We start from the raw sequence: 14,239 nt of genomic DNA, 5'->3' as shown, positions 1-14,239 counted from the left end.
TCAATTTAAATGAACAGCTCTGAAGAGCTTTGCTGGTGAAGTGTCAACCATACAGCAGAAAAATTTAATCAAATTTAACCAGTTTTCTTCTTTACACATGTATCAGCAAAACAAAAGTCCTACAATTTAAATACTTTTGGTTTAAATGTTAATTAGCATAGTTCTTTTTCATGGTGCTAATATGGCTCATTAATGCAAAATGGAAAGAGAGTTAAAAATGCAGCTGAACTTTAACAAGACTCCTTTCTTAATGTAGAACTTAATGAAGCTGTGTCCAACTTCATTTTAACAACACGTTATGTATGCACTGTTTTCATGGAATTTACTAAAGGGAAGTGGCTCAAGAAGATTCTTCTTAGATCTTAACATTGGTTTATATCATGATTATCTGAAAATAATATTTTCTATGCTGGTGGTAGCTTGAAATGTCATAAATGTGACCTTTTAATTACTCTTAAAAATAATCCTTTCTGCTATCAGCGGTAAAAGGACAGTAGGTGTTTCTCTTCTTCATTTATTGATACTATTCCTCATTAAAGAAATCGTATTTTCACTCTTCATGATCTGACAACAAAAGAAGAATGCCTTTGCTTTTCAGAGCAGCAGAGAAAGGGGTGGACTCAAAAGAGAAACTATCACTTCTATTTGGTATTTTGCAACGATAAGGGCTTATTAAGCATAGCTTTAGCCCCATTTATTTATCAGCTGCAAAGGCTCTGTCTCTTTAAAAGCCAGCTTTAAAAACCATCCTTGGGTACATGGGATTAAAATAAAAACATAAGAACTTATTACTTGTTTTATTTCCTCTCTCATCATAGATGTTAAATACGTTAATGTACACTGAATAAAGATAACGATGGTAAAAAGCATTAGCTGAACATGAAGATATACACACTGTTTCTTCAGGGAGTAGTATATGACAAACAACAACAGATTAAATCCACATACAGCCGTGCCACCTCACCCAGGTACCCTATTTCAGCAGGAGGAAGTTAGATTGGAATTTCTGGCATATTTGGCATAAAGCACTAAAATCTGGGAAGACTGCACATAGCTTGGATGAAACCTAAAATCTTTGTGATTTAGAAATAGCAGAGATGTTCCTGAACCATGGAATTCCTCAAAAGAAAAATAATGACCATTCAAAATGCATTAATCTCCAGCTGTTTCTGTAATTCCTTGGTGCCTGCCAGGTGCTGTGTGCATCATCAGTTGGTCTCTGTTTCCTTCTCAGCTTCCTACTCAGTTTATGGGAGTATTCAGTGCCATTTCATCACTCCCATTAGACAGATGGTTCTTTATTGTTGGCTCATCATTGACTTGTTTGACGCATCAGCCTGAGTGAATTGTGGCTTTTGTACCTTTGTCAGTGGCCCGTTTGCTCCAGCTCTTCTACGAGGAAGAACTACTTTCTTCCCTGTGTCTTTAGGTGAGCCAGGTAGGGTTACGTTTCAGACTTCTGGGAAGACATTTTATTTCAAGACTGGCACATAACGAATAAACATAGGTCTTTATTCCTCAAAAGTCACCTTTAAAATAAGAATAATAAACAATTCTCTATCACTGAGATTTTTATTATTAGGCAAGTCTTACCAAGAAAATGTGCTGCCTAGCTTGCAATCAACTCAGTTTGAATTCTAGGTTATTTTCCAAAGATTGGTTCCATACTGGCCAATTTACTATAGAGAAAATTGCTTTTCAGTGTAAGGACTACATATAACAGACTACTATGTGCAGTCTGAAATGGAAGAAAGCTTTCCTTTGTGTAAGTAATCCTATCTTATCAAATCTGTCCTGCAATAAACCAAGGTAGAGGGAGTGATGGATGAGAAATAATTTACTGCTAAGATAACCTTAGTTGGAGTGAGCTTCTGCAAACCACAGCTCCGAATTATCAGAATTTACAGAATTTGTCTTGGATTTGACAAATGTAGACACATCTTAGGCAAAGCTTTTATTGCTTTAACAGAAATATATAATCACATACATTTATTCTTTACTTGGTCTGTTTTGCATCCCGATGCCTCTCTGCTGCTTCTGCTAAAATGAAAAATCGGAATTTCTTCCATAAAGAAATTGTGTTATGAAAAGTTGATATTTTCTGTCTCCTGTCCTTGAATACTAAAAGACATCATTGTCTAATCAATGGAAATAAAATTTCATAACAATGATGCTACCAACAGCTTCTTACACATAGCTCTGTTTTCATAAACAATTCCTATGACAGGCAGCTAACATTTTCTGATCATTATCTGACATTACCTACATTTTTAAAACTTGTTTACAGAATTTATTTGGAAACTTCAAGAAAATGAACTAAGCTTTTTCCCTATCAATTTGAAGCATGAGAAATCATCTGCAACAGAACCAGTAAAGCTGCCGCGTGACAGTAAAACTCAGAGTAAAACAGAAGGCTGTAGATTACTTTAAAATATGCATAAATACCTATTTAAATATGAAGAATTGTTTCACTTGTTTACATATGTATACTTACATAATAAATACGCAACTACAATTCGGCTGAGTTAAAGTTACAGACAGAATCTATAGCACACGAATTTTGCATACAAGACAATAGAAGTCCTTGAAATCTATATACACCAACAATTAAAAATATCGTCACATAAACTGGGTTTTAACAGCAAAAGATATGGTCATCTATTCTACAATGCTGCCTGAGATACAGTAACGTAAATGTTAAATGTGAAATGTCATTCAAGAGGACATGGGAATGGGAATCACAACTTTCTGATCTTCTCACTACTTATGCACAATATCGGCTTAAAACAATGGTTAATCCTTATGAGATTGTGTTACAGTACAAACCTCAGATAACAAAGAAATGTCAAAATTTTCTAAAGGTCACACTTGAAAGGCTTAGTAATCTGAAGCAGGTCTTCAGGTAAGTATCATCTCCCCCATATTTTCAGAGGAGACTGAAGAAAATTGACAAGATATATAGATTAAGAAAAAAAAAAAAAAAGGCAACACTGAATGAAACTGTGAAAGTGTACTGAATTTTAAAATAAATCCATTTTTTTCTTGATTCTATCAAGATAAGTTTGGCTTTGCCAATAGCAACAGAATTAACATGGTCTCCAAGGCTTATCTTCAACATATAGATATTTATGGGCTTATAGGTACACTCTCATTGAAATATACTGTGCATCAAAGCATGAAAACGGGAGGTGGACTGACCTTTCCTAAACATCCTTAATGCACTGATATACTGTTCCCCACTGCATAATTAAATCAACTGGCTGAAACTAAATCAATTGATAGGGGTGCCATCACTTACCTTATATGCAGCTTAATTTTGGGGGACCTCATTGTGTTAAAATGTTTTCCTTAAAAGTACATCAGATGTTGGCTCAGTTTAATGTCACTGCTCATAGTCATGCATCTATCTTCTTATTTTCTAACTGTTTTTCTTTATAATAAAGCAGTTATAAATCATTGTCTGTAATGGAATTAAATCAAATGATGCATAGCAACTAAAAAGATCAGTGCCATAAAAACTGGCAGACTGGAAAAATATTAACATAAGTACATGACATGCAGACAAGGAAAAGTAGTTTTGAACTTTATCTAGAATACAAAATACGCTATCACTGTAGCTACATTAATTTGGACCAGCCAAGATACTGGCACTAAATTTCTAAAGGATGACACTTTGTACTCCTTGGCCACAAAATGATTCCTCATAGGACTGAGAAATGGGATCTTAGTTCTTAGGTAGAGATTAAGGAAAATTAGGCAAGGAGGTTGCCCTGAACAGGTGGGAAAAGGTGAAGCACCGAAAATCTCTCATGATTTCATGGGTTATTTTATTAAAGTGAGAGTTAAATGCTGGGGCAACTCAAGAAGCCCAGATTACCCACCACAGTAAATTACCTGCAACCCTTTCCTCCCTTTCAGAAATGGTGGAGCAAAAGGGAGAGTAATCCAGAGAGTAAATATTACCACGGGTAATAATGCCAAGAGTTTCTTTTCAATAACATATTGTAATTGCTTTCTATTTTAAGTTGATGCTAAAGAGGCAATGACCCATTAAAGTGGCAATTATTTAATACTTAGATCGCTGCATTTCAGATATTACCCTGCAACTTTTGCATGTTCCAATTTATAGCTCAACTAATTGCATGATATATACTAAACTCAATTAAAATCAAGGGGGGAGATTCTTCTCACAAGATCAAGGAGGAAGTACATAATTAAAACTGAACCTCCATTTAAAATAGGTCTTCTGGAGACAAATATTGTATAGTAACATATAAAGTAGCCATAAAACTCTACAGAAGTCTAGTGAAGAGTTTTACACAATTACATTAATTCTATGTTTGTAAAATGCATTTGAATATATCAAATTCATTTTGATAGCACTTTTCTTTCAGAGAGAAAGGCTTACAGGGAAGTTCTAATCCTATAAAAATATATGTTTGTAGTACTCATTTCTGAGTGTACACATTGGTGGGCATTACTGAACTCTGCACATTCATTATGGCAAGCTTGTGCAGAAGCTCCAAGTCATAATTTAATTAAATTCTGTCATGGTTTAACTCCAGCCAGCAACTAAGCACCACGCAGCTGCACCCTCACTTCCCCCCAGTGGTATGGATGAGAGAATCGGAAGAGTAAAAGTGAGAAAATTCATAATTGAGATAAAGACAGTTTAATAGGCAAAGCAAAAGCCACACACACAAACAAACAAACAAAAGGAATTCACTCACCACTTTCCATGATCAGGCAAGTGAGACAGCCAACACAGCTTCACCAAGGGAAGGTCATGTCCAACCAACCTAGTGGCCTTCTATGATGAAGTAACGACGTCAGTGAACAAAGTAAGGCCTATGGATGTCATCTATCTGGACTTATGTAAAGCCTTTGACATGGTCCCCCACAATATCCTTCTCTCTAAATTGGAAAGGTATGAATTTGATGGGTGGACTGTTCAGTGGATGAGGAACTGGTTGGGTGGTCACATCCAGAGAGCAATGGCACAATGCCTGGATGGACACCAGTGACAAGTGGTATCCCTCAGGTGTCCATACTGGGACCAGTAGTGTTTAATATCTTCATCAAAAATATCAACAGTGGGATCAAGTGCACTCTCAGCAAATTTGCAGATGACACCAAGCTGAGTGGTGCAGTTTACACACCTGACGGGCAGGATGCCATCTGGAAGGACCTGGATAAGATCGAGAAGTGGGCCCAGGTGAACCTCATGAGGTTCAACATGACCAATTACAAGGTCCTCCACCTGGGTCAGGGCAGCCCACAGTGTCAATATAGGCTGGGGGATTAAGGGATTGAGAGCAGTCCTGCAGAGAAGGACTTGGGGGTACTGGTACACAAAAGATTGGACATGAGCTGGCAATGTGCACTTGCAGCCCAGAAGGCCAATCATATCTTGGGCTGTATCCAAAGGAGTGTGGCCAGCAGGTCAAGGGAGGTGATTCTGCCCCTCTGCTCTGCTCTGATAAGACCCCGCCTGGAATCCTGTGTCCAGTTCTTGAGCCCTCAGCATAGGAAACACATGGACTTGTTGGAGAGGGTCCAGAGAGGCCATTGGGGTGATTAGAGGGCTGAAACACCTCTCCTATGAGGAGAGGCTGAGAGAGTTGGGGTCTTCAGTGTGGAGAAGAGAAGACTCCAGGGAGACTTTATTGTGGCCTTTCAGTACTTAAAAGGAGCCTATAGGAATAATGGGGACAGACTTTTTAGAAGGACATGTTACGACAGGGGAAGGGTAAATGTTTTAAACTAAAAGAGGGGAGATTCAAACTAGGCATGAGGAAGACATTTTTTACAATTAGGGTAATAAAATACCAGAACATGTTGCCCAGAGGGGTGGTAGATGTCCCATTCCCAGAAATATTCCAGGCCATGCTGGATGGGGCTCTGATCGAGTTGAAGATGTCCCTGCTCAGTACAGGGCTGGACAGGCTAGATGGTCTTTGAAGTCTCTTCCAACCCAAACTATTCTATGATTCTATGAGGTGTTCAGCCATCTCCAGGAAAGCTGGGTTCCATCACATGTAACAGTTACTTGGGAAGACCAAAACCATCACTCCAAACATCCCCCCATTCTTCTTCTTCCCCCAGCTTTATATGCTGTGCATGACGTCATATGGTATGGTATATCCTTTTGGTCAATTGGGGTCAGCTGTCCCAGCTGTGTCCCTCCCAACTTCTTGTGCACCCCCAGCCCGCTTGCTGATGGGATGGGGTGAGAAGCAGGAAAGGCCTTGACTCTGTGTAAGGCTGCTCACCAGAAACAAAAACTTTCTCTGTATTATCAACACTGTTTCCAACACAAATCTAAAACATAGCCACATACTAGATACTGTGAAGAAAATTAACTCTGTCCCAGACAAAACCAGCTCAAACTTCTAACTGAAAACTGTATTTAAAGGTAAAGTCACCAACTTTCTTCAAACTTCATATTGCTTCATACTACTTACATTCAATTTAGCATTTTATTGTAATATTTGGTAAAAGAAAACTCATTAATACATATCTCATGAATTAAAAATGTACACATCCTTTAAAAAATTAAAACTTGCATCTGTCTCCATTATTCTCAAGCCATTTTGCTAAGTATTTGCAATGTCTCACTTTACAGTTTCCTTTTCTTAATGGATATACAATAATACAACTACTGCATTGTATTGCAAAATATCCTCATAAATAATACCTAAGCCACAAATGTCAAATAAATTAGCATTGCCTTTTCTTTTAATTTTTCTCCTTATTAGTGAAAACTATGATAATCCATAAAGGGTCTCCCAGGCACTAGTTTTCAGTTTGCATTCTGTGTCTAACCTTATGACAGAAATGTCTGGAGGCATAAAATAGAAAAGATACACTCATGTGAACATTAGCAGAGAAGGGCAAGTGGGAGCTAATGGGAGAAAGGAAGATGTCATTTTGACTCAGAACACTGAGACTCAAAGGAACCAATGGGGTTTATCACAGCTAAGCAACCAAACCAATCCCAAAGCACCAGCCATGTGTTTCAAACATTGGCCTAAGTTCTACACAGGAAACGTTTTTGTTAAAATGGATCAGTAATTATTTTCTTGGACTCAAGTGCACTTTCAGACTATGTGTAAAAAAAACAACTGATTCTCCCCTCTAAAACACCTTTCAACAGCCCATGGCAAAGGATAACATGGATATCAGACTAAACCTGATGATGGGTGGAAGATTTTTACCATAACTGGCAAGATTAAAAACATGACATGCCTTATACTTTCTCCCATCTGTTTTGTCTTGCTGCAGCTCCATTCTTCATAAAACCTAATTGGAAAAGATACTCATTTGTCCATGGCCCGTGACACACAAAGACAGGGAGCTCCAGCTTGGACATAGAGAACCTGGAGGCCATCAAACATCCAGAAGACAACAAGTCTGCAGACAAGATAAATCAGAAATCACTGGAAGCACATCTGTGTAGCAGATCTTCACAAGTACTTCATTTTGAAAACCCTGGAAATTATATTAATGAAGAATTTTGTCTGACATTTTTCCTTGTGAGCTCTAACTTTGAGCTTCACGTTTATAGTTACAGTTTACTGATTTACAGCTATAGTTGACTGATTTACAGTTGGTTTGCTTCACACATCCTTTCAGTAGGTTTACATGCATGCAAGTCATGTCGGGCATCCCACCTGCAATTCTGTTTATGAGTTTATACACGGTCTTAACAGAAGGAGAACCAGAAGCTTGACTGATGACTACTGTCCCATCACTGTCCTAACAAAACCAGAAATGTACCATGGAAGAAATAACCTGGCATCTCAGACATATTTAGAAGGCAACCAGCCTGTTCATTCTGTCGGTGACGAAACCTGACACAGGTCCCCTGGGGAGCCCTCCACCACCTGCAGGTAATCCTGTACCTTTCTGCACTGCCGAAACAGAGGTAAAAACAATGGGCTAAGGCTCAAAATGACAGTAAGATCTTACTTCTGGAAATTATTTTATACATCCCATCTTCAAAGGGAAGCAAAGCAGCTGTGCAGCAACACACAGCTCTGTCCCCAAGTGCTGAAGCCAAGAGCTGAACAACCAGACTGGTGATAGCCATCACCCTTGCCTAGAAGCACCTTGACCTCCTGGAAAGCCTCAGGCTTCCTTCTTTTGGTTCACAGTGGTGTTTTGATCACTTGACCAGACAATACAGGTGCCAATTAAATTAGCCACATCATTTGGTTTGCTGTCATTTTAAAGATATTCATTAATATTTATTTTTGCAGCCTTTCAAGTAGCAAGCTTACTATTTACTTTTTCAAAAGTAAACTGACATTATAAGAACCAGCAGAAAAACATGAATAATGAAAACTCCTCCAAATTCTGGCATCACTGTTGGCACACACATTACATCCAGTTTTAGCACAAAGTATACACCAGACCAATCCGAAATATTCTCAAATTTGCAGCCTAGTTTAATCATAAAAAATAAGATGATTAGACAAATGAGTCATTTTATTTATTGCCACAAGAAAACAGCAGAGCACTTTAATCAACTTTGTAGCACAGAAACTTTGCTGCTGCATTTTTGGAGAGTCGTGCTCATTTCAATAGATGATTTAGCTCTAGTCATCATGTCCTGTGATTAAACTCCACCTCATCCCCAAGATCTGGGTGAGGTGACAAGGCAGTTACTAGGATGCTCCTGGAAGCAGGTGGAGGGTCTGTCTCAGCCACTGACCAGCGCTGCTGCCTGCAGAGAAGACGGCAACACACACCAGGCAACAGCAGAAAAGTCAAAGGAAGATAATCAGCTTGAGGAATGTTTTATGACATAAACCAGTCTAATCTTATAAAAACTACACAAATGTGACTTTCTCCATTCTACCTCATCCTAGATTCAATTTTTCTTCTCTGTTAATTGTTTGCTGATGCACTTGAGTAAGTTGAAGTGCAACTTATTTCTGCTTAAAATATATTAGTATTTTAGTAGTGTGAGATTTGCATTATTTTATGTTCTGTGGGGTTTTTTTCCTGAAATCTTAGCACACACTGGTCTGTTTACCTTAGGTGTGTCTGAACACACCAGCTGATTAAATCCTAGCGTACTGGTGTAAACAAGGGGCACTCCAAAGGTAGTTCAAATCACTAAATTAAAAGTCTAAAATATCTGATATTTTAGTCCTGTCCTAGAGATATAAATACTATACCTGATACTTTAAATGAACTAAATAAAAGTCTATGAAATAGCATCAGTTGCTTTGTCTAGCAAAATGCTGCCAAGCCAGGTATTATCAGGTCACAAGTAATAGCACTTACATCACATTAGAGGGAAGTGGTGAATTCACCACTTTGAGGTGACACAGAAACATTTTGGCTGAACTAGAAAAGACACGACAGCACTAGTTAGCTGTGCAACAATGTCATTCTGGCCACTTTCATACTAAAAACAAACCTTGTATTATACCTCCACTTTAGCAGTGGTTGCCACCCTGATTTTCTAAGTTTCAAACTGACAAAGGAAAAGCTAAGTATCATGATAGCAAGGCCATATAACAACCAAAATGAGAAGTGTATCTTTGGAAGGTGGGAAAGGAGTCAACCATGAGGCAATCTCCTCCAATACATGTATGTCATCCCAAAATAATCAAAATCTCTTACCACATCTGTTGTTTTCCTTCACTATGCACTGTCACTGCACCTACATTTCCTACTCAACATGGCGACTCTTCTGCTTCCAAAATCATTCAGGGTCTTCTCAGCTTCTGCATAAATTGACTCTACAGGTTAAATCTGGGACCCAGTCAAATTCACAGCTTTAGCTTTCATGAAATATTTTCACCAGTTCTGCACGAGAAAAGCAATAAGGGCTCAGCTGGTTGAGGTCACTTTTTAGTTTCTGGAGCACACAATTATGCAGCAGGAGAAATGAAATTACTTTCAAGTACAAAGCAAGAATCTTTAAAGAAAAGTAATGCTGACCAGTTAAACTGAGAAGGGAAAGGTCAGAGTTCAGTTTCCAGGTTTTTTAATAGAAATTTAAAGCTCAAAGAGGTACAAACAATGGACAGTGGAACAGGTCAAATACATGAAGCAATGTGATGATAAAGTTTCTTATTTCATTTTCAAATGCTCTTAGGATGTTCCTTATGCCAGCATCTCCTTCCCTGTCCTAGCTAGAAAACTTGATTAAGTAAACCTCCAGCTTTCCTTCTTATGGAAAACACCTTCTGGAACACAACTGCAGTCCCAATTAACGTAAAGCAATTGAAAATCATTTACATTGGAGGAAAAATGTTGGACCTTTCACATGGTGCTTTGTGAGAACCCTGTGCATTATGCACCTTTTCCACTCTGTTTTTTGCATGAACATATCTGTTTAGCATTTGCAGTTCCATGGGGATTACAATTGTGGCCGTACCTAATCTAGAGGGAATTCTACCATAAATGAGCATAAAGTTGCTTTAGCAGCTGAGGAATTTAGCCCGCCATTAGACCAAGATATGTTGTAAGAGCACAAGAGGCTCAATGCTGCTTGCACACGGGCAGTGTGCCACAGCCCCAGGAGGCTGTAAGGCAGAGAGATTCCCAGTGTGGACAAGGAAATTTCCAGAAGAGGTATAATGAAATCAAATATGACACTCATTGTTATCTGGATCACCTCCTGGGAATCCCTCCAGTGCAAGAGCAGAAGAAGGAGTGCACACATGGCCCTTCGTCACTCACTTCATGGCTGTGAGAGGGGTCTTGCTAAGGCCATGATGGGAGCATAAAGAAGAGAGCTCAGTGTTCGGCTGGAAAACGTTCCCTGTTGGGCTGCTGGAAATCACAGCAACCACCAACATTGTTTAAATTGCAGAATCATAGAACCATAGAATACTTTGGGTTGGAAGGGATCTTCAAAAACCATCTAGTCCAACCCCCTGTAACGAGCAGGGACATCTTCAACTAGATCAGGTTGCTCAGAGCCCCGTCCAGCCTGGCCTTGAATGCCTCCAGGGATGGGGCATCTACCACCTATCTGGACAACTTGGGCCAGTGTTTTACCACCCTGATCGTAAAAAATTTCTTCCTCATGTCTAGCCTAAATCTCCCCTCTTTTATTTTAAAACCATCACCTCTTGTTTCTGAACTTGTTTAATTACCCTTGTGTTTCTGAACTGCCCAAAATATGAGACTTCAAGTCACGTCTGCCTCCCTGCAGCACCAAGCTGTGTCCCGTGAGGAGGGCAACAAGCCTTTGCCCTGCCTTTACCCTGCCTGCATGTAATGCACCAGGCTCTCCTCACAGCTCCAGTCTGCAAAAGCAACTTGTTTTGAATGTTGTGCTAAAGTGTGAACACAGCACTCCCCAACTGGGCAATAAAATACTAGCAACGAAAATGTGAGATTGAAACTGGGGAAAAAGCTCCAAAAATCTGCTGTATGTATGCAAATACTGGGAAAATAGTTGAAGCTTGCACTCCACATACATTATTTAGACTCTGCTTGTTTGTTTTTCTTAATATGACCAAGTGATCAAAATCTCTCATTTACAATTTTCAGCTAATCCTTCCACATGTGCATTAGACAGTGTAATCCTTTTCATAGATGGAATCTAATACTTCCTCTGTAATTCATGGATGAGTTTTCTTAATTTAAAAAAAATTAGGATAAATCACTCTATTCATGTAGAGTAGTTATAGCCTTAAATAGTAATCACTGTGCCTGGATTCCATCACAATGTATTTTGCTGCTGAGCACTCTGTTTTCTTATTTTATTGGAAATACCCCTCCCATAGCCTCTGTGGAAATGAGCAACATAATGCTTTTATAACAAATACAGATTTTGTACAGTTTGTTCTACTTGCTCTGCAGCACTTTCTACTTACTGCAGTGCAGGCCTGATCTCAGAAATCTTTGGGTGCCCATATTCATGTGCCTGGAAGAAACAGAGAAGCATGTAATAAAGTAAATCTCCGGGTATCTCCACAGAACAGTATAGACTTCTCTGCTTCATTTTTATCTTGTCTGATGACAACCACAGGTTAACAAACACACCAAAAATTGTATTTATTATATGCTTATACTGACTGCATGTCACACTCTATTTCACTCAGAGAAAGTAGTGTGAAACCTCCTCCCCTCTCAGACAGCTGCATGGCATCAGCCATGAGGCAGGGACAGTGGCTCTCAGTGCTCTTTCAGTGAAAAAATCTCCTCATCCCCACCAACTCAGCCCCTGGTTTTGCCTTCTAGAAAAGGTGTAATTTGTTCACAGGCAAAAAAGTTATTGAGAAGACCCAGCTTTGTCTGAGATTAAAAGTTTGGCTTCCCAGTTTTTCATACAAGATCATCTTCAGCAGCTGTGAGCAGAAATGTCTGCATCGCTGATATCTTCCTTATTTCTTCATATCTTAAATGATACACCTAGGTGTATATTAAGGGATATACAGAGATATGGGAAGCACTGGAACATCTCTGTCCTGTAAAGGTACTTTTGGGGCAACAGTTCCTCTCTGTTTACATGAGACATAATTTAACAAAGATATTTTTAAAGTAGTGATGCATATCTTGTATCTACACATTAGTGATTAGTGTCTAAATTGCTTTGATGATGTTTGGTATAAGAGGATTGACCTGCAACACCTTTCTCAGCTCTGATATCAGACATATATGCTCCCATTAAAAACTAAGCCCATTTAGACTGAGCTAAATTAAATCTGAGCATTTGATCTTAAGAAAACTGTGACCTTTTACACTGGGTTGAAGAAAATAATCAACATAACTTGCTGGTTTTGATTCCCTGTTCCTCATTTTGGTTCTATCAAAAAGGCTCTGTGTTGTGAGAAGGGTTGCTTGAGGTACCAATAGCAGGTTTATTTCATATTTCTGTAAATCCATCTTCATTTAATTATTTTGTAGCAGCTCAATTAGCATGAAGGGTATGATTTGGAAAGGAAAGCTGTTCCTGCAGTACAGATACTGATATGAAATTCAAGAGAGAGACATTTCGTTTCTATTATAATTCGGCTGTTCACTTTTGGCAAGATTTTGTAAATTCAAAGTGTGTGCCTCATATATCTACCAGTAAATGAAGGTGAATTCATCTTTGCTTCACCTTGTTCTAGCTTAAATCTGGGAGTCTGGACAAGACAAGAACAGGGCCCTAGGGCTGTAGGCACTACTGTAATACAAACAGTTTTCTTTTGGCTAGTAAATTCTGATGACAGATAAAAAGCAGCTGCTGTCTGTGGTAATTTTGGATTATAAAAATGCCAAAGTTTTTATCAGCACCAGGGTATTTTTATTATAAAGTCAGTAAGGAGCAACAAGTTATCATCTTTACTGCTGTGAAGTGTTCTCTTTTTTTTATGCTTCTCTATTTCTTTGTTTCTCAGTCTTCTGTTGCTGGGGAAATATTATCCCCCACTCCTACAGTGAGTAGTTTTCCTCATTCCCTACTATTTTGTCAAAATTTTCCAAATTCCCTCCTGTTTTCATCCTCTCTGCAAAGCATGCTTTCCCCATACAGAACTGAACTCAGGTTGGGAATTACAGAGATTTCATCTGCTGACACCGGGAGAAGTGAGATCTTCAAGAAGTTTTTTCTTAATTACGCCTCCCTTGTATCACTACTCATTCTCTGTGCATGTTAGCATCTTTCAGGAGGACTGAGAGGACTCTGTGTAGCAGGCACTGCTACATCTAGTTGGAAAAGGGTAAAATGAGAGACTGGCTGGAACCTTCCTCCTGCTCCCCACCCTGCCAGGCCTTGGGGACTCATCCAACTTCTGCAAAGATGCAGGGTGAGGACCAGGATGAGACCAAAGGCTCAAATGACAGGATATGGAGAAGCAGATGAACCAAAGAGTGCTGAATATCTGCAGCACTTCCAACAGCCATGGTTGGATTTCTTCTGCCCAGTGCTAGCTGTGCACAGGTACCTCTTCTCTCTCTCTTACGGTGTTCTTGCTCCTCTGCATTTCATACCTGATCTCTCTCTAGCTTTTCCTCTTCCCTGCATCCCACCAGCAGCCATAAAACTAATCCACTGTAAAATAACCCTCCTCATTATTCATTTTCTGCACATTTACATACCTTTTATTTGGTCCTTTTATATGCTTTACTCTTACTTCACCCTTCATCTTTTCCTGTTATATTCTGCATCTTATCTACAGGGATTATCTGCACCTCTGTACACAGTGAGATTCTGACACTGGCTAGGTTTTCATCATGACCAGGTTAAACAAAAGAAGTGACATTAAACAGAGTACCGAAGGAC

The sequence above is a fragment of the Columba livia genome, chromosome 2 (genome assembly GCF_036013475.1).
Source record: "Columba livia isolate bColLiv1 breed racing homer chromosome 2, bColLiv1.pat.W.v2, whole genome shotgun sequence".
Classification (NCBI taxonomy): Eukaryota; Metazoa; Chordata; class Aves; order Columbiformes; family Columbidae; genus Columba; species Columba livia.
Note: the sequence above shows the minus strand (reverse complement) of the source record.